General features: G+C 38.7%; 1 protein-coding gene across 6 annotated transcripts in view; it reads right to left on the bottom strand.

Annotated features, from left to right (window-relative positions):
- The window catches only part of TET1 (tet methylcytosine dioxygenase 1), an 85,795-nt gene that overhangs the window by 32,666 nt on the left and 33,170 nt on the right, over nt 1–19,959 (bottom strand). The gene's annotated exons all lie outside the window — the stretch shown is intronic.

The following is a 19,959-nucleotide window of genomic DNA, read 5'->3' as shown; positions in this document are numbered from 1 at the left end:
AAAATGAACACCTATGTGCCTAGATTCTAACCAAGAAACTTCCATCTAGTCATCACTCCACTGTGAAAGGGTGCCCACTGCTTTGGATAGGGATGAAAGTTGGAAATTTTTACTTTAAAGTAATAGCTAACAAGCTTAGTCATTGATACACGTAATAAGCTGTTGTTTCAGCAACTGAAGGTAGGACCCACCCTGACTTTGGGAGACCATAAGCAGTTTCACCTTCATGCCTCAGGAGGACTGCAAGCCATCACGATGGTATCTGAGCCATCGTCCCCCAGGGTGAGACACCTGGGCACCCAGGACAAGATAAAGACTATCACCAGGAGCATCTGTGCACCCTGAGAGACTTTGCTGCAGTTTCAAAATCCAACTAACTTTTCCCTGAATTCCAAACCTTTTGCCTACACTTTGTTCTCCTTATAAAAAGGGCCACTTTAAAATGGAATGTAGAATGGTCTGTAAGGGTATAAACCCACTGTCTTCTCAGATTGCCTGAGATCTGAGTAAAGTGCCCATAAAGATTCAATCACTGTCTCTGCTTATGGGGTCTGGTAGGTGACAGGCAGCAAGAACACTGGCTTTTCTGTTTACACTTTGACATCTACATTGGCTTCTTTTGCTTATTCTTGAATTTTATACAACTGACATCCTTTCATTCAAAATTATATTTGTGAGAGTCACCCATGTTGTTAACTATATTTGTAATTCCTTAATGCTTATTGCTGTATAGTAGTTTGCTTAACATACTACAATGTATTTATCTATTCTAATGTAGATGGACATTTAAGTAATTTCTAGTTTTGGGTTACTACAAGTATATGACTATACTATTTTTTAAAAGAGTTTATTTATTTTTAGAGAGATGGAAAAAGGGAGAGAAACACCAACATGAGAGGAAAACATCTACCAGTTGCCTTTCGCACTCCCCCAACCAAGGACAGAGCCAGCAAATCAGGCCTGTGCTCTGACTAGGAATCGAACCTGTAACCTCTCACTTTATGGGATGATGCCCAACCCGCTGAGCCACACCAGTCAGATAATGCCTATACTTTTATTATTACTGTTATCTTTTGGTGTACACATACATATATGGAGCAGAGTGAAAATGTTGGATCATTGAGTGTGTAAATATATCTGTACATCTTCAGCCATAGTGGGTAGTGCCAAATTTTCTAAATGGTTACCAATACACACTCCCACCAGTGATTATGAGAGCTCCAATTGCACGACATTATTATTAACCACCAGTGTTTTTTGCCTTTTCATTTTGATCATTCTGGTGAATTGGTAGCCATGTAATCCCTTTAAAAATTTTTTTAAGATCAAGTTCCCATAAGATAAAATTCCATCTCACCATTTAAAATTGTATGTTTCGGTGGCTTTTAGTATATTGACAATGTGGTGCAAAACCCAACTCTTCTAACTGCAGAACATTTTCATCATCCTCAGAGAAATCTTGTACCCATTAAGCAGTAACTCTCTACTCTCCCCTCTTATATTTATTTTTTAAAATCTTGAAACAGCTCATCCAAAATTAAACCACAAGAATTGAGAGAGTAGGGGCATTTCCATTGACGTCAGGAACAAATAGAAAGAGAACTTCTATACTATGAACATTGGAACATGGCACTAGATGTTGTAGTCAATGGAGTGCTTTGTGACAATTTTTTTAATAGGATAAAAATGAGTACACTATACTTAGGAAAGATCATTACCATGTGAGTCTTCTGTGTGTGTGTGTCAGTGTGCAGAACCATGCTGCAAAATGTATTTGTTGATATGTATACCTGTCAAAACAGGTAGGTGCTATATTGCAATAAAAATTCAGAAGTCAAATGATAGACCGTGAAAATATTCACATGTTTAAAAATTTACTGTGACTTTTTTATATGTATAAAATGTTTTAGTCAGGTTTATTACATTATAATTTGTATACAATACAATGATCCTTTTCTGACCTGGCCTGGTTGTGGGTGAGGTGCCTGGTCAGGACACATGCAAGAATCAACCAGTGAAGGCATAAATAAGTGAAACAACAAATCAGTGTGTGCACGTCTCTCACATCAATAAATAAAATATTAAAAATAAATATTAAAATTCATATAAAACCATCCTTTTTCTGAGCACAGCTCTGTAGTTGTTAACAAACGCACAGTCGTGCAACTACCAGCACAACCAACACAGTGAACAGCAGCACCACCCGTCAGGCTACCACGTGCCTCCTTCAATGTCAGTTTAATGGTTTCTGTTCTCGATGTAAAAGAGCTCCAAGATATTAATAAAAAAAGGAAAATGACTCGATATCATAGTGAGTAGAGTGGGAATACACAACTCACTTAAGTGGAAATTAAAAGGAGCAAAACCTATTTGATTTTACTAGAAGATAAGCAAGTAAAAAGAACTTTTTCATCTGTCCAAGAAACAATAATAAAAAAGCAGAACTGCCCTAGCTGGTGTAGCTCAGTGGATTGAGCATAGGCCTGTGAACCAAGGGATCGTGGTTTGATTCCCAGTCAGGGCACATGCCTGTGTTGTGGGCCAGGTCCCCAGTGGAGAGCATGTGAGAGGCACCACACAATGATGTTTCTGTCCCACTTTCCTTCCCTTGCCCTCTAAAGAGAAATAAATAAAATCTTTAAAAGATAATAATAATAAAGCAGAAATGTATGCAAGCAAATTATAATGTAAGTCTTTGTATATTCATATTGTGAAATAATGTGCAGCCAATTACTCTATCAGCCTAGTGATTGTATGGCAAGACGTCTATAATATATCAGCAAGATATCTATAATATATCAGCACAAATATTTGTCTAGCACTACAAAGCCAGTCTGATAAACCTACAATGTTAATAGCACTTCCCACTATGGAACATTTTTTTTACTTGATGCTTGAAACACTATAGATATACATAGCCAAGTACACTGGAACTTCGATGTACACATTCCTTTACAAAAAATATCCTAAGGTCCTTTAAGATTTAAGTGCCCAAATTATAAGACATTCTCATTAACTAATGAGCTTAATTAAAAATGTGACCTTTATTATTTAACTGTATATCATATGGCTTCTTACAAACACAAATCTGTAATTACATGAAAACATGCTTTACACACTGCCAAATACTAAACCTAGACTCTAAGAAAACAATTGAACAGATTATACTTTATTAGCGGATAATAAGATTTTCTGTTCTGTATCCTCAATAATTACCTCTGACCTCTTGCAAACACATCCTATTAAATTTAATAGTGTGTGTGTGTGCATGCACACACGCTAACAAGATGGTTACCCTTGCTCTTCCTGCTCATAGTAGTAGAACTGAGTTTTCATAGTGAAATTTCCCCTTCACTGTGAAACTTAGTGCCAGAGTGAACACTACTGGGGGTAAAATACAAGTTGAGGCCATGTCAAAAGTGAATTGGCCAAACATGAATTGTATGGTATATGAAACGTATCTTAATAAAGCTGTTATTCCCCCCGCCACGAAAAAGTGAACCAGCACAGATGAGCGAAAAAGCAATTGTAAACATCTGTAAGGAGCCCTCAGTACAAAGGACCCAGTGCAGCTCTCTCTCTAGCAGCCCCTGCACGGTCCCTCCAGGCCTGTCTCTGCTGTCTTTCTCCTTCGCTCAGAGAGACCATCTTTTCTCTGCAACTTGTTTCCTGAACCCCTGCAGCCCAGCTCACTCTTCTGCTCCTGGAACCTTCTAAATCAACTTTTGCTTGTATTTGAAAAAAAAGTAACATGATCTTACTTAAAAATACAACTAAATAATGTATAAACATGTATTTGTAAATATAAGTGTTGTAAAGAACAGAAACCAGTAAGTGCTATGAATGGCTAATCTGGAATAGTAAGGTTGAGAAGAGAGCAATCCTGAGGAATTGTCGCCTAGGCAACGATACTGCTTGTTTACTTCTTATAAGTGATCACATAAATAGTGATGGACAACAGATGACAAAACATGACTAAAATGAGGTCTACTGACCTCACAATTCAAAGAATGTTAGCTGTTTTACAATACATTCATATACAATTCTCACTGCAACCCGAGCTAAACACTGAAAGCTGCTCAACTAGAAAAATGAAAATTAAAAGGACACTAAAATAATGTTTTTTCCTTATCGGAAGAGCAAACATCAAAAAGTTTGACTACCTAGGCTCTTGGGGGACCTGTGGGGATTACACTCTCAAACAGCAACTGGTTGGATCAAAAACTGGTACAACTTTATGGAGCACAATCTGTCAATAATCCTCAAAATCATAGATGCATGAGTGTGGAGGTATAAGAAGTTATAAGGGGGATAAATGGTAATAAAAATACAATAAAAACAAACTATTAAAAAATTATAAACAGTTTGATTCCCAGTCAGGCTACCTGACTGTGTTGTGGGCCAGGTCTCCGGTTTAGGAAATGTGAGAGGCAACCGATCTCTTTCTCTCCCACATCCATGTTTCTCTTCCCCTTTCCCCCTCCTTTCCCCTCCCTCTAAAAATAAATAAATAAAATATTTAAAAATTATATAATTCCACCCATCCCTTGACATAGCACTTTTACATTTGGAAATGTATTCTAATTATTTAAAAACAGAATTGCGTATGTTTGACAGCTTTGTGTATTTTAACAAATAACTGAAAATATCCAAGTGCCCATTTGTGGTAGACTAATTCAGCTGTGATACAACTACATAAAACCTTGCAGCTAAAAGAATGAAAAAAATAAATGCCATTACTAATAGGTAGGATATTCACAATACATTATTAAAAATAACATAGAACCTATATATGGAATAATTAATTTATATGAAAAGCATAGGGAGCCTTGGGGGCTGGCGTCATTCAGTGGATGAAAGTGGGGCTGTGAACCAAAAGGTTGCCAGTTAGGGTTAGGGCATCAACCCATAAAATAAGAGATCACAGTTTTGGTTCTCAGTCAGGTCAGGGCACATGCCTGGGTAGCTGGCCAGGTATCTGGTTGGGGGGTGTGTGAAAAGCAACTGATAGATGTTTCTCTCCCTCTCTTCGTCTCTCTCTATAAACACAAATAGAATCTTTTAAAAATTTTTAAAGCATAGGGGAACTATATATATGTTCATATTTATATAAATAATCTCAAAAAGGATATGAAAGAAACCAATACGAATGTTGGGTAGGAAAAAAGAAGCAATACTTAATACTAAGGAAACAGAAAAAGCTTGGGAACCATCAGACCCAGATCTGATTATATACTGTTTTGATATTTTGATGTCTCCTTTGACATTAATCCAAATCTGATGAGGCTCTCTGTGGGAAGACTTCTAGGGTATATTAAGTGAAGAAGAGATGAATGCAGAATATTTTCTGTAGGATCAAATTGTAAACCAAGTGGAGCACGAGGAGATGGGCGCAGAACACATGCAACATGCATTTCCTAGTTTAAAATACTTCAGGAAGACTATGTACAACTGTCAGCATTTGCCTCGTACATACTGTATACTCAGCGGTGTGCTGGTAAATGTTTAACAATCAGCTTGGGAAGTGGGGTGGGGGGTCTCTGTTATATGGTTGGCCGATTTTTGTGGTGTGAATATGCCCTCCATGGTGGACTGTAAACTATCCATGTGACCGACCATCTGAGCAAGAGTTGGTTAGAAATGTGCATGATCGGTGGCCTGGAATCCAAACTACTATTTGAAATAGGCTCCACTAGCTACAATAGAATGTTTTTACATGCAGATTTTCTTGGCATTTAATATGCCTGGATATAGCATCTCCCCAAACATCCATCTTGAATCTCAAAATATTTAACATCTAGTATCTCTAAAAGAGAAGCCAATTCTCTGAAGGAAATGCTTTCAGACTATTGGAAGAGTGACTGCTTTACATCAGCAATTTCCATGTACATTCTAGGAACACGAAACTCATGCCACCGACACTCCTTTGTCTTTTCTCCTCTCCTCTCTCCCCCTGCCCCCACCATTTTCCCCCTCCCATCTTCTACTTTGCCCCAAAGAGTTCAAGAGCACAGTTTAACAGACAGTGAGTAACTCAAAGGCCTCTAGTTCTTTGCCTTCTCCTCTACACTCATGTTAAGATTTATAGGTTGTGCAGGGTTGCTCCTGCCCACTCTCAACCAACAGTAATGGTGGGCTTCTCAGATCAGATCTGGATCCAATACTTCTGAAGTTCCCTCCATTTTCTCCTTTCTCTACATTCCTATCACCATACTACTCTTATACACTACTCCTGAAGGAGCTCAAATGGCATCAAGCAAAGAGGTATTTTAGTCTGAAATAATTTTGCCCTGTGGACGGATCTGATTGTAGCCCCTCCCAACACACGCTCACACTCCATACATGCTGTATTTCCTGTTCCAAGAAACAGGTGCTCAGATCATGAGGAAAAATAATGCCTTTTAAAATACATTCACAGCCGTGGTCCAACAAGGATGGACTTTTATGTCAGTGTTTCTCAGGCTGCTATTTTTTTCACTCCCACCCTGGGGCTCTTTTAAAATATTTTTCTCTCTAGTAGTTTTCCCCATGAAATTTTAATACAGAAAATATAGTATCCGTTTATGTACTGTGGCCCCCGTGTAATATCCAGTATTGTTTTACCCACCCTCACAAGAACCAATTCTTACTCATTTGAGGAAAAAGCAATCTCAAAACATAACATGTGGACCACAAGGAGCAGCCCACAAAGTATTCACACCTACTCAGAAGTGACACTCCCAGGATCTATGTTCTCAGCCTGAGAACTGAGTGTTCGAAAAGATATTGGGAGGACCACTGGTGCCTCCATTAATGTTGGCTTTGAGAGATGAAACTGCCCTGACAGGTGTGGGTCAGTGGGTTGGGCATCATCCCACAATCCGATAAGTTACCAATTCAATTCCTGGTCGGGGCACATGTCTGGTTGTGGGTGTGCAAGAGGCGGCAATTCAATGTTTCTCTCTCACATCGATGTTTTTCTTTCTCTCTCCTACCCTGCCCCTCTCTATACAAATAAATAAATAAAATCTTTAAAAAAAACATGGCACAATCATGCCCAATACTGTATTTTACCTCCTACATTCCAGAGTGAGAAGCTTGGAGCAAAGCCCCTGCTTTGCAACTGACCACTGTACAGTGCTCACCAAAAACACTGGCTTGCTAACAAAACCAAATTTACATCAAGAGGACAGATGAACTGGCTGCTCACCAAATATCCGCCCAAAGAGACTCTAAAGTAAAATTTTAACACACACATAAAAGAAGTTCCCCTTTAAGGGATACCTGCAAAACAGCTACCTTGTTTTGCTAGAGATCGTCTACTTCAGAATTCCAGTTGTTAAATTCTCTTTTTAGGCATAAAAAAGATGTATGGTCTACTATAGTCCTTGAGTTTACCTAGGATTTCTGTTTCTCCCATTTGTCTGTAGCCACCTGGCGAGGGGTTCAAAGGCCATAGGAAGGCGGGACCTGATTGGCCTGAGGCAGGGAGGAGGGGGTCTAAGGGAGTGGGTTGGCACTCTTTCTCACCTGCCCCACCTTAGTGCCGTAAGGCCTCATGTCCTTGTCCCGCCTGGACCAAACAGAAGCCATGACAGAGATTTCAGAAGTTTTCTGCTTCCCAGCACCAGATCCAGACTTCTTTTCTATTCTAATTTTTAAATTCCTATCATAAACAAAAACTCCAACCTCTTTGACCATGGGGTCTTATAATCCAAAGTAAAATTTTTAACTTGGGGTAGGGCAAAAGAGGAGGGGACACAAGGTACTAATGTCTAATTAATTAAATCAGATCACTTCTAATAAATTAAAAAAAAACACAAGATTGGTTCCAGCTATGTGGAAAGCATGGCTGACCTAAGAAGGGCAAAACCTCTCCAGTCACGGCTGCCCTGGTCTCTGGACCTCCTTCTCTGGAGTTATGAGATAGTACGTAGTATGTCCAATCAAAAAGACAATAACCTTTCTGACCCCAAACCTGGCTACCATCCTATCAAATTTCCCCCTCACTCAGATACCTTAAATGTCTACACCGCCAGGTTATGAATTCCCAGTTGCCAAATTCAAATCACTCCTTCAATACCATAGACTGAATCTGCTGTTCTACAGGCCCCCAAGAAGATTTTCAACAGGATCTCCATCTGTCCTGGGCCTCCCTTACCACCCGTCGCCATCCCTCTCGCCAGACTGTGGCTGTGCGACCCTGAGCCTGCCCCTTCAAGGGCTCTGAATTGAAGCCTGCTGCCTTTTCATGAATGATCCTGTCCATGCCTCAAGGTAATAACCTTCTACTCTGGTGTTCAATGAATCATTTCTTATAGTTCTTGCATACCTTCATTTTTTCATTTTTTAAAAACAATGTGTGTTGCCTGGACTGTTGTGACTCAGTGGGTTGGATGTTGTCCTGCAAAGCAAAGGGTTGAAGGTTCGCTGGTTAAATTACCAGTCGGGGCACATGCCTGAGTTGTGGGTCCCTGGTTGGGGGCATATAAGGGGCAACTGATGTTTTCTCTCTCATATCCATGTTTCTCTCCTTCTCTTTCTCCCTCCCTTCCTCTGTTGCTAAAAATAAATAAGTAAAACCTTTAAAAAGAGAGAAAAAAAAAGAATGCAGGCTTTACTGGCATCAGACCAACCTTGGCTACTTGCCCAGCTCCTTATTTTACCAACCACGTGGCCTACAGCAAGGGCCTGCTCTGTGAAACCTCTCTGAGTGTTTCCTCAACCTAAACCGCGAGTGGTAACAGCACTTACTGAACAGGTTTACTGTAAGGAATAAATGAAACCATGTATTTACACAGATTATTAGACCTTAATATGTGTGGAAAAGAACCGTCAAGTAAAACTACACGTTAGGTATGCTCTTTTCTACTTGTCCTTCAGCATATAAGACAAACCTAGTTATTCTATGCTCAAATCCAGGATTAAGAAAAGAATTTTTATTAATGGATAGCCCTGGCTGGTATGGCTCAGTGGATTGAGCACGGGCCTGCGAACCAAAGGATTGTGGTTCAATTCCCAGTCAGGGCACAAATGAGAGGCAACCACACATTGATATTTCTCTCCCTCTCTCCTTCCCTTCCCCAGGAAGGAAGGAAGGAAGGAAGGAAGGAAGGAAGGAAGGAAGGAAGGAAGGAAGGAAGGAAGGAAGGAAGGAAGGAAGGAAGGAAAAGGATACTCATTAATAGCTATTAGTTTTATAGTGAGCATTTTCTACCTGCCACACATCATGACCACTTTATGGGAACTACCTCTTTTGCTTTGACTACTAAGATTAGCCACCTAAATGTCTCCATTTTTTGATAAGAAACTTTCTGACAAGGTTTTAGAAAGGTTAGTCAATGTCAAATCAATGCTCTCAGTGCCAGGACTTGGACCAGAGGTATAACAATATTCTAATTTTAACTCCAAGGCAGTGATCTACAAATACTAATTTCAGTAGCAAGTAAGAAATATTATAATGAAGTCCATTAGTCACTAATACTTACTAATGTTACTGAACTAAGATGAACACAGATACTTAGAATTTGCCAGAACAACACAGTTCCTATGGTAGTTCCTTTTCTCAGCTGGTGGGAACTATTGTCTTTGTGAACCCAGTGGTCTATTTTTATTTATCTGCTTGTGAGTTGAGTTATAGCAACACAGTATTGCTATTCAAAATATTTTCACCTTAGGTCAAATTCAGTATCTGCACACTGGCTGGATCCACACAAAGTTACTAAGGAAAGTGGATAAAATCAGAACCAAACTTAAAATCTACTTCTTGAAGATGTGGTCAGAAGTCGCTGCCCATTTCCTCTCAAATGTTCCTTGGACATCAACACTCCTAATTTCTGGAGAGCCTCGATATGTTCTACCTTTTACCTAACTTTTTTTCTCAAAATTTTCAGTTCCATATAATTAGGAGACTATGATTCAGTGAAATCTTATTGACATTAAATAATACCCCTGTACGAATTCCCTCATTAATAAAAAAATCAGCCCTGGCTGGTGATTCAGTCACACTAGTTCTTCAAATATGGTGTATATACACTTATACTGACAAGGCTCGTGATACAGGGCAAGCTCCAAATTGTTTTTTTTTAAATGACATTTAAATGCTGAAAGATTTCAGATTTGTCCCATGACAAATCTCATTATCAAGTCATGTCTGGAATGTTCCCTATTATGATGAAACATTGGAGGAACTTGCGTCACCTAATTCCATCCAACAGGCAATAGATGACTGGTTCTTTCATGATCCTGCAAGACACCAGTGAAAGTTCGGATTTCCAGTTCCTTCCATATTGCCCATTGGCCTTGGTTCACCGGTTTGTTCCTCCCATTTCCCCCCTGTCTAGGCTTTCTAAAAACATGAGCTCCAAGAATACTAAGAATTTTATTCAGCACTTAGCTGGTGGTGATGAGCACAGAAGTAATTACACATTCTTAAATGAAACAGAGTATTCCACAAAGTTTTAAGATGTACAACATTTTTCCTTCCCCATTAGCTATACCCTTGCTTTCAGCCTACACTTGCTGATGACTCCCATAGCAAAACAAGATCTTTCTCCTAAACTTCAGACTCAGTCATCCGGCAACTGGACATCTTCACGCAGCAATCAAAACTCAGTCATGTCCAAAATGAACACTGCTTTTCTAAACCTATTTTAACCTGACAACCTACCTAATAAGCCATAAGTCTTCTGAGGTGCCTCATATGTTCTAGATGCAAGCTCAGCCTCGAACTTCAGCCATGTCTTTCTTAAATCCTCTCCCATTTAATCTGCATTCTCCATCCCTACTGCTTCATCCTCAGTACATTTATTCAACAAATGTTTAAAGGTACCGTAGTCTGCTACAGGCATGGTTAACAGCAGAGAAAAGGTACCGACTCTCATGGACAACGCGTTCTAATGGTTGTTAAGAGAAATTTTAATGTATTTCTATTGAAACCATCTTGACAAAAATACTATTCCAACACATAATTAATATAAAAAGGTATCTGAGATATTTAACTTTTACAATAAAGTCTATGAAATTCAATGTATATTTCACACATAATAAATCTCAGTTCAAGCTAAATTTTGGGTGGTAACCATGTAAAATGTAGTGACACCAAAATGAATTTGTATTTAATCTTCAAATGTTCCTTTTTTACTTCAGTTTTAAATTTTGAATTAGAATAAAATAAAATCACAAAGTCAGTTTCTAGTTGCACACCCAAAAGTCAAGTATTAAACAATGCAGTATTTAAGGTGTTCTTTTTAAATGCAAATCTCGTTGCTTTAGGCTGTATTCCACACTGCACCTGGCTAAACATCCAGATCACTTTAGAAGGATTTTGGATAACCAAGATTCTAAACTAACCCTAGGTCTGGAGGTAAAAATTCTATAAAGATTCAAAGAGCAGCCTGGTAAGGAAACCTAGGAACCATAAATTCCTACAGCAAAAATCACATTTTTTCAGCCCAGCAAGCAGGGCCTCTAGTTCCTTGCCTTGGCCAAATTTTGCAGAATGTTTCTTGCAATAACAGTATGCCCGCATTAGCCTTGCTTCTCCTAGCATGCGTTTAGCAGCCAGTCTTGTCTCAGGTAGAAACTTGAACAAAGAATGACTTTTGGTCATTGAACTGCCCCCAAAATACAGAGAACTAGAAGAAAGGTAATCTGTGGAATGACGTGTTTCTTAACCATCCCACATGGTAGAGTCAAGTATTTCTTATCCCACAGCCTTCCTCAGATAAAACTGAACATTCCTTCCTTTACTATTGCTGTACAGATATTTATCATGCCAACTGCACATTATGTCCAATGCTATCTCCTTCTCCTGGACTCTGATCTTAGTGGTTGTCCTCGGGGGTCAAATATGTATTTTGTTCTGGGGACGATTGAGTCTATCTAAGTATAGACTAGGTATCAGAAAATACTAGGGAATTCTAATAATGGTATTATGATGGTGTGGAATTGTCTTAAATGTATTATTCAGTGACAAAACTTTAGTGATGACACCTATAGCTTTCCAAGGGACCATACACATTAAAGAGAAAGGGAACTACCAAATTAAGATCACAGGTATAGTGGTGTTCATTGCATCATTCTCTCAAATTGTCTGATGCTTGAAATTTTTCCTCGACAAAGTTTCATGTTTACCTTAAGAATAAAAATGAGTCAACACATAAATTAAAAAATTAAAGATTTCATTTATTTATTTCTAGAGAGATGAGAAGGGAGAGAGAAAGAGAGGGAGACAAACATCAATGAGTGGTTGCCTCTCACAGGCCCCAACTGGGAACCTGGCTGTAACCCAGGCATGTGCCCTGACTGGGAATCGAACCAGAGACCTTTTGGTTCACAGGCCAGCACTCAATCCACTGAGCCACGCCAGCCAGGGCTATACACACTATTTTAAAAAGAAACACAGGTTGCCTTGAGAAGTGTGGCTCATTGGGTTGGGAGCCCTCAACCTGCACATAGGAGAGGCAACCAACTGGTCGTAGTTTCTCGCACATTGATGTTCCTCTCCCTCTCTGTCTCCCTCCCTTTCTCTCTCTCTAAAAATAAACAAACAAAGTATTTTTTAAGAAGAAACACAAGTCTTACATGGGGAATTTATTTGGAGAGATTTTCCAATGCTGCTGTATTCATTTGTAAACATTATTTTAGAATAAAGTAATAGAGTCCTCTTCCTATCTAAATGCCAGTTTTTCCCATACTTGTTTTCACAAGCTAGCTCTTCTAGACCAAGGTACTTTAAATGTCAGGATTCTGTATGAAGGTTATGTTAGGTGCATTCATATTTTCTTGCCTCCTGCAAAACAGTCTGTAGGACCTAGCGTCACTGACTCAGTGTCAACCTAAAAAAGCCCCTGTCTTAACCAGCCCTTGGATCTCTTGGTTGGGGGGGTTGTTTTTTAATCTAAGTCCCTTTACTACATTAATCTTAGGAAGTCAGGAAGAGAAGCCAAGAGAAGCACTTATAGGCACAGTCATGAAGCTCAGACGCACTGCACGCCAATGCAACAATGTGACGGATTTAGTCCTTTTTCCTTCCTTTTATTTCCATAGATAACTACAATGATGGGCATTTCTCCTTATCTTTTCCTTCTTAATAAAATAACTTAAAAATACTTTTAGATTTAGAGTTTTCTTTAATAAAAAAGGAATAAAAATAGATACAAGAATGTTTATGGAAGGTCTGTTGGAGCTTCATTGAACAGTAATTCAAAAATTTTTTTAGTGCAAGAGCTTTTACTGATATTTTAAGAGTTTATTTATTTATATTTGGTGAGAGGGGAAGGGAAGGAGAGAGAGACAGAGAGGGAAAGAAACATCAATGTGTGGTTGCCTCTCACATGCCTCTACAGGGGACCTGGCCTGCAACCCAGGCATGTGCCCAGACTGGGAACCGTGACCTTTTGGTTCACAGGCTTGCGCTCAATCCACTGAACTATACCGGCCAGGGCAAATGTTTCAAAATTATGCAGGACTCGGTGAATTAAATACAGAATAATATGTCTGTAACAGTGGAATCCTAAGGAGCCATTAAAATAACATTTACTGAAATGGCAAAAAGAACATGAAATGGTGCTCATTACCATTAATCATCAGAAAAATGCAAATCAAACACAATGAAATATTATCTTAATGAAGCACCAGTATCATTCTTAATAGCAGAGGTAAGGAAACAACTTAAGAAGTGCCTGTCTGTACACAGGAAAATGGGTTAAAAATGTGAAACATACTGAAATATTATTCAACTTTTTAAAAATAGGAAATTTTGTCATTTTCAACAGGGTGGATGAACCTGACAAGCATTGTAATAAGCAAAATATGTCGGACAAATATAGTTACTGCAGGGTATCCCTGTGTGTGCAATCTTTAAAAATAAGTAAATATCAAACACATAGAACCAGAGAGTAGAAGAGTGATTGCTAGGGGAGTCAGGGAAATAGGGAGAGGTTAGTAACTCGGTACATACAACTTGCAACTATAAGATGAATAAACTCTGAGGATCTCATATATACCATGGTGACAATGCACTTGGTAACATTGTTCTGTAGAGCTGAAATTTGCTAAGAGTAGAATTTAAATGTTCTTACAAAAAAGAAAGGTTAAGTCAACACATGAGGCGATAGGTGTCTTCATTAACTTGATGACGGGGACCCGTTATAATGCACGTATAGATATGCCAGATCACGAATGTCACTCCTAGAAGTATATTTTATTTCTGTGTACATTTTCCTGGAATATTGTTGCCCATTCTTGGGATTTGAATTCCCTTTGCTTTACAAGTGACCTTTATGGACAATATGACAATTTAGACTTTGTTTTATTTATACAATCTGAGGCATTTCTTTTAGATGGTGACTATTCTATAGACATTTATCAAGATAAGAAACATTTGGTGCTGGCAGGTCTTTTGCTATTAGGTCATTTTTCTTTTTCAATCTCTTTTCCTATTCATTTAAATGACATATTCTATTTAAAACTTACTACTGATTCCTTTTATGTCTTTAAAGTAGTATCTTTAAATCAATATTTCTCAATCACAATGAATTTCCATTGTGATTCACTTTGGACTTCCCATTGAATCCACTGATCCAAAAAGAAGCAAACAATAAATTAATATGAAAAGAACCAAGCTGCAGAGAATATAGCACAATCTAATTTTTATAAAATAATAAATGTTACTATAGTCATAGGAACATAAATCAATGTATGTTATTTAGTATGGGGTTAGTTACTTTCACTTTTGGTATCACAAACGTGTAACTAATTTGTATAGTAAGCTCAAATACTTGTATAATAAGCATGATTATTTTTAAAGTCAAAATAAAAGTAAAAAATTTTTATGCCAATGGAAAAAATGTTTTCACTACATGCTCATCACTGAATCTCGCTCCTAGGAATTTATCCTTAAGAACTATATTATGGCTTCGGTCAAAGATGGCAGCATAGGAAGACCCTGAAGTCACCTCCTCCCAGCAATACAAAGAATTTACACCTACAGAAAGCGCTTCCTCCTGAAAAAGAACTGAGGGCTGACTGAGAAGGAAAGAGACCACACGGAAACAGGTCTCCCTGCAGATTGCGCTAGCCCCAGCTTCCAGTAGTCTAACTTGCCCAGGGATTCCCCTTGGTACTCCCCTCAACTTTCCCCTCAGCTTGCACAGCCTTAGGTACAGTGAGAGCCCAATTGTGGCTTGTCCCCAGGACTTCTGCAGACTATACCTGCTTCAGCTACAGCCTCAGTGGCTTACCTCTGGGAATGCCTACAGCTCACATCAGCTCCATCTTCAGTTTTAGGTTCCCGTGTGCCCCGTCCCCACTCAGCTATAGGTCTAGCCTTGCCCCTCCCCACTCCCTGTGTCTCAGGCACACTACAGCTTCAGCTGGCCTACCAAAGATACCCAGGACACACAGTCCAAAGGGATAGCTACTACACAAGGGCTCTCCTTCAAGACTAGGAGAGGCTGCTACTTCATCTAATTCATATAAACAAACACAGAGAGACAGCCAAAATGAGGAAACAGAGATATATCTCCCAAACAAAAGACCAGAACAAAACCCCAGAAAAAGAACTAAATGAAACAAGACATAAGCAATCTATCAGATAAACAGTTCAAATCACTGGTTATAATGCTGCTCACTGATCTCAATGAGAACTTTAACAAAGAGAAAGGAAACATAAACAAGGAAATAGAAAACATAAAAAAGAACCAGCCAGAAATGAAGAATACATTAGATGGAATCAACAGCAGATTAAGTGAAGCAGAGAATCCAATTACTGACTTGGAAGACAAGCTCCCTGAAAAAACCCAAATGGAACAATAGAAAGAAAAGGGAATTTTTTAAAATGAGGAGAGTGTTAGGGACCTCTGGGAAAATGTCAAGACTACCAAATTTTGAATCATAGGGGTTGCAGAAGAGAGAGAAAGAGAAAAGGACACAAAACCTATTTAAAGAAATAATGGCTCAAAACTTTTGTAACCTGGTGAAGGCAGTTCCAGGAAGCATAGAGAGTCCCACACAACATGAAAGCAAAGAGGCCCAAACCAAGACACATCATAATGAAAATGCCAAAAGCTGAATCAACAAGGACTTCTTTTTTAACTTCAAATCTGGAAACAAACAGAAACAAATCAAGTTACCTATATACCAAGTGCGTAACAACTATATTAAAGTGGAAAAGAAAGAATCCAAGTATTTTTAGCTATAGTACTTTCACTTCTCAGTCTAAAGATACAGGGACCAAAAAGAACTATAAAGAAAACTTAAATTTGACTTCATATATTAGTAGTCTTGTTGTTAATAATAATATGGATATAGTAATTCTAAAACAAGTTTATGTGTACTGTAGAATTGAGCAAAGCAGTATATATATTTACTTTATTTTTTAAAAAACATCTTTATTTATTTCTTTTTGGAGAAAGGGGAAGGGAGGAAGAGAGGGAGGTGTGGGACAGAAACTAATCGGTTGCCTCTCAAACACCTCCACGGGGGACCTGGCTCACAAACCCAGGCGTGTGCCCTGACTGAGAATCAAACTGGCGATCTTTCTGTTCACAAGACCAGGACTCAATCTAGAGCCACTCCAGTCAGGGCAGGACTACATACTTTTTAAAGGTTAAAGTTGCTTTCTTCTGTTTTCATGATCTTTTATCCCCTTATCCCCTCTTCTATCTCCACCCACCCCTCCCTGCCCGCACCACCATCACCACGCTGGTATCTGTGTCCTTAAGTTCTTTCTCCCCTTTTTTCCTTTTTTGCTCAATCCCTCCACCCTCTCAGTTGCCACCCCCCGCCCCAGGCTGTCAACCTGCTGTCTGTGTCTGTTTGTATTTTGCTAGTTCAGTTTATCTTGATTTGGGGGGGGGGAACAAATTTCTCTTGGTCAGAGAATGGAGCTACAAATATAAGATGGTGAAAGGCAAGAATGATATGAAATGGCTGTTTCCACCAGTCTGTCTACTGGAAGGGCACAGGCAATGATGACCTTCATGAGATGAGCATGCTTAGCTTCCAGGTGTTAGGTTTTAATATCATTCCCCACTAAAAAGAACCCGAGGTCTTTAGCAAAATACCTGAGTCCAGGGCTGGGGCTGGGAGAGTAAGCCTGGACCATCTTGTGCCCAAAGAATGACAGGGGCATAAGCCTGTCACAAGCCAGCTTGAAGGGCCTCCCACTGGCCAAATCTGGGACAGTCAGACCATCAAAATAAGTAATAATGGTAATAAATTATAACCCACCGAGTAAAAATCAGAATCCATACATCCATATTGACAGAAGTAGATAAAGTTGGTAAGATGTTTACTAAGAAATATAGAAGAACTGATAGAATTTTAAAAATCACTATCGGGATGGAGCGTCAGCCCTTACACCAAAAAGTTGCCGGTTTGACTGCAGTCAGGACACATACCCAGGTTGCAGGTTTAATTCCTGGTTGGGGCACCAGTGGGAGGCAGTTAATGGGCATTTCTCTGTCTGTCTCTCAGTCTCTCTCTCTTCCTCTCTTTCATATCGATAAATATATCCCCAGGTGAGGATTCAAAAAATCACCATCTGGCAACCATTCCAGCAATTTGATCCAGGCAAGAGCCTTCAATGTACTATAAGGAATAGGGTATTCACGCAACTCGAAGTAACTGCCCCACAAGTTAGTTCTTTATTACAAAGGGTAAAATAGTAACTTTACAGTAGAAACACTTGGAGGACATGTCCAGTACTTGGTGATCAAAGTTACCAGAGTCACAATCACCCGCAACCTTATAGGATCACCTGAAGAACACAGTATCACTTCTGAGATATTCCCACCACCGATGAATAACCTGAGTCTAATGAAGTACCAGACAAACCGAAATCGAGGGACAATCCACAAATAACTGGCCCTGTCTCTTCAAAGTGGCAAAGTTGAGAGGGCAAAGACTAGTGGTCCAGATGAAGGAACAAACACACAAGAGACACGGCAACTGAATGTAACAGGTGCTCTTAGAATGGATAGGGGAATTGAAAAATTCTAACTACAAAGGACAAGTAGGACAATGGGTAAACTCTGAATGAGGTCTGTGGGTTGTATTTAAAAAAACAACTATAGTATTAAGGATGCATAAGGAAGTGGTAAAACTTTATATAGAAGAGCAAGGAAATGATTACTCTAACTTCAGGAAAGAAATTTCCTCTCAGGGGCTGGGAGGACAATGAGGTGGCAGAGGGACACACGTACAGATGTTTACAGCGCTGGCGATGTTCTATTTCCACACCAATTGACTGGTGACTCAGAGTGTTTTTGTCGCCATTCTGAACTACACAAACCCCTTACACAATCTCTTATATCTATTAACTTATTATAGAACTCTGAAGAAGTTTAAAAGACAATTATAGCATGATACAATTTTGTATATTTACTTATATTATTAATAAAAATAGTTTGAAAAAATATAAGAAAATTATTAATACTAGGTCTATCTGGTGAGTCGGGGAAATGAGTTGTCCACTATCAAAATTTTCACAGTTAAAGAGACAATGATTAAGTGTCTAGAATGTCATTTGCTTGGACTCACTCATTATATGAAATGAAACACCAGCACATATGTGGCCACCACTGTTTCATGTATTTCCTGGTGTAAATAAAAATATGCAAGATGAAAATGAAAGCATTATATTGAATTTAAAAATTGATTAAAGGTGTAAATCATTACAAACATGCAGAAGAGGGCACTGTACTTTCCCACTTCCTCTTAGGAATGCCTCTGAGTGTTATAAAAAGACAAATTCAGATCTAGGACTGTATTGCCTTTAATTCCTTATAAGCATCTTAAATATGATGGAATATAAATCCAATGAAGGAAAAGGAAGACAATAAAAACAGAAATCAGAAAGAAGAAACAAGATTTTGAATCTCACAGCCCCCAAAAGCTTATTGTTATGTAAGAAAATAGAAAAAAATCACCAAATTCTTCCACAGTTGAGGATGGGAGAGACTGATATAGATGGGAGTAAGGTTTTTAATAAAAATCACCAAAAATAACATCTAAAAATCATGTTCTAGTCTGTGAACACTGAGGATTTTCAGCTCTGGTTCGATTTTTCTCACCTCTCCCTGATGAATTACAACAGTTACAGTCTGATGGTAGAATCCCTCTACTCTATACCTCTCTGGAAAGTTGCCAGGTAGACTCATGTGGCCTGTTTGTAAACTATTTTGATGCTTGCGGAAAAAATGAGATGGCAGCTGTGGAATCCGAGTTTTGAGAACACAAGGCTCAGACATGAAGAAGCCTCAGCAGATGTTATACATTTGAACAGTAATAATGAAGCAATTCCTATGAAGCCTATTGATACTTTACTCACAAACCTGATTCAAACAAATCAGTTTGAGAAAGAGCAATCAGAGGGACTAAAAGCTGGATTAAATATGTACACAAAGGACCCTTGCCAGGAGTGAGCAGTACTTGGGTGGTAGAGATTCAAGTAACGTCTAAGACCTTCTAACTCTAACAATTAATTGAAAAACACAGAAATCAGAAATTGGGGGCCAGTAATAAATGAGACCAATGCTACAAGCTACTAAAAGGAAAAGAAATTTTTCAGAGACATTCTATGAAAACATAAAAATATATAAAATAATCATTTCACGGTATATACATTTATCAGATTATCAATATCCTACATGCTAAATGTATAGTGTGATGGCATATATCAATCATATCTCAATAAAATTAGGAAAAAATCCATTTAAAAAAATGTTTCAATAAGACCCGGCTCCTGTTGCTCAGTGGACTGAGTGCCTGCCTGAGAAACGAAAGGTCGTTGGTTCGATTCCTAGGCAGGTCACATGCCTGGGTTGCAGGTCCCTGGTTGGTGATGTGCAAGAGGCAACCAATCTACCTTTCTCCTGCACATCGATGTTTCCCTCTTTCTTCTTACCTTCCACAATCTCTCAAAAATAAATAAATAAAAAGACTCCAAAAAATATTTAAAAAGTAAAAATAGAA

The sequence above is a fragment of the Artibeus jamaicensis genome, unplaced genomic scaffold (genome assembly GCF_021234435.1).
Source record: "Artibeus jamaicensis isolate MK-2021 breed Jamaican fruit bat unplaced genomic scaffold, CSHL_Jam_final contig_332, whole genome shotgun sequence".
Classification (NCBI taxonomy): Eukaryota; Metazoa; Chordata; class Mammalia; order Chiroptera; family Phyllostomidae; genus Artibeus; species Artibeus jamaicensis.
Note: the sequence above shows the minus strand (reverse complement) of the source record. Positions and strands in the feature narration are given on the sequence as shown.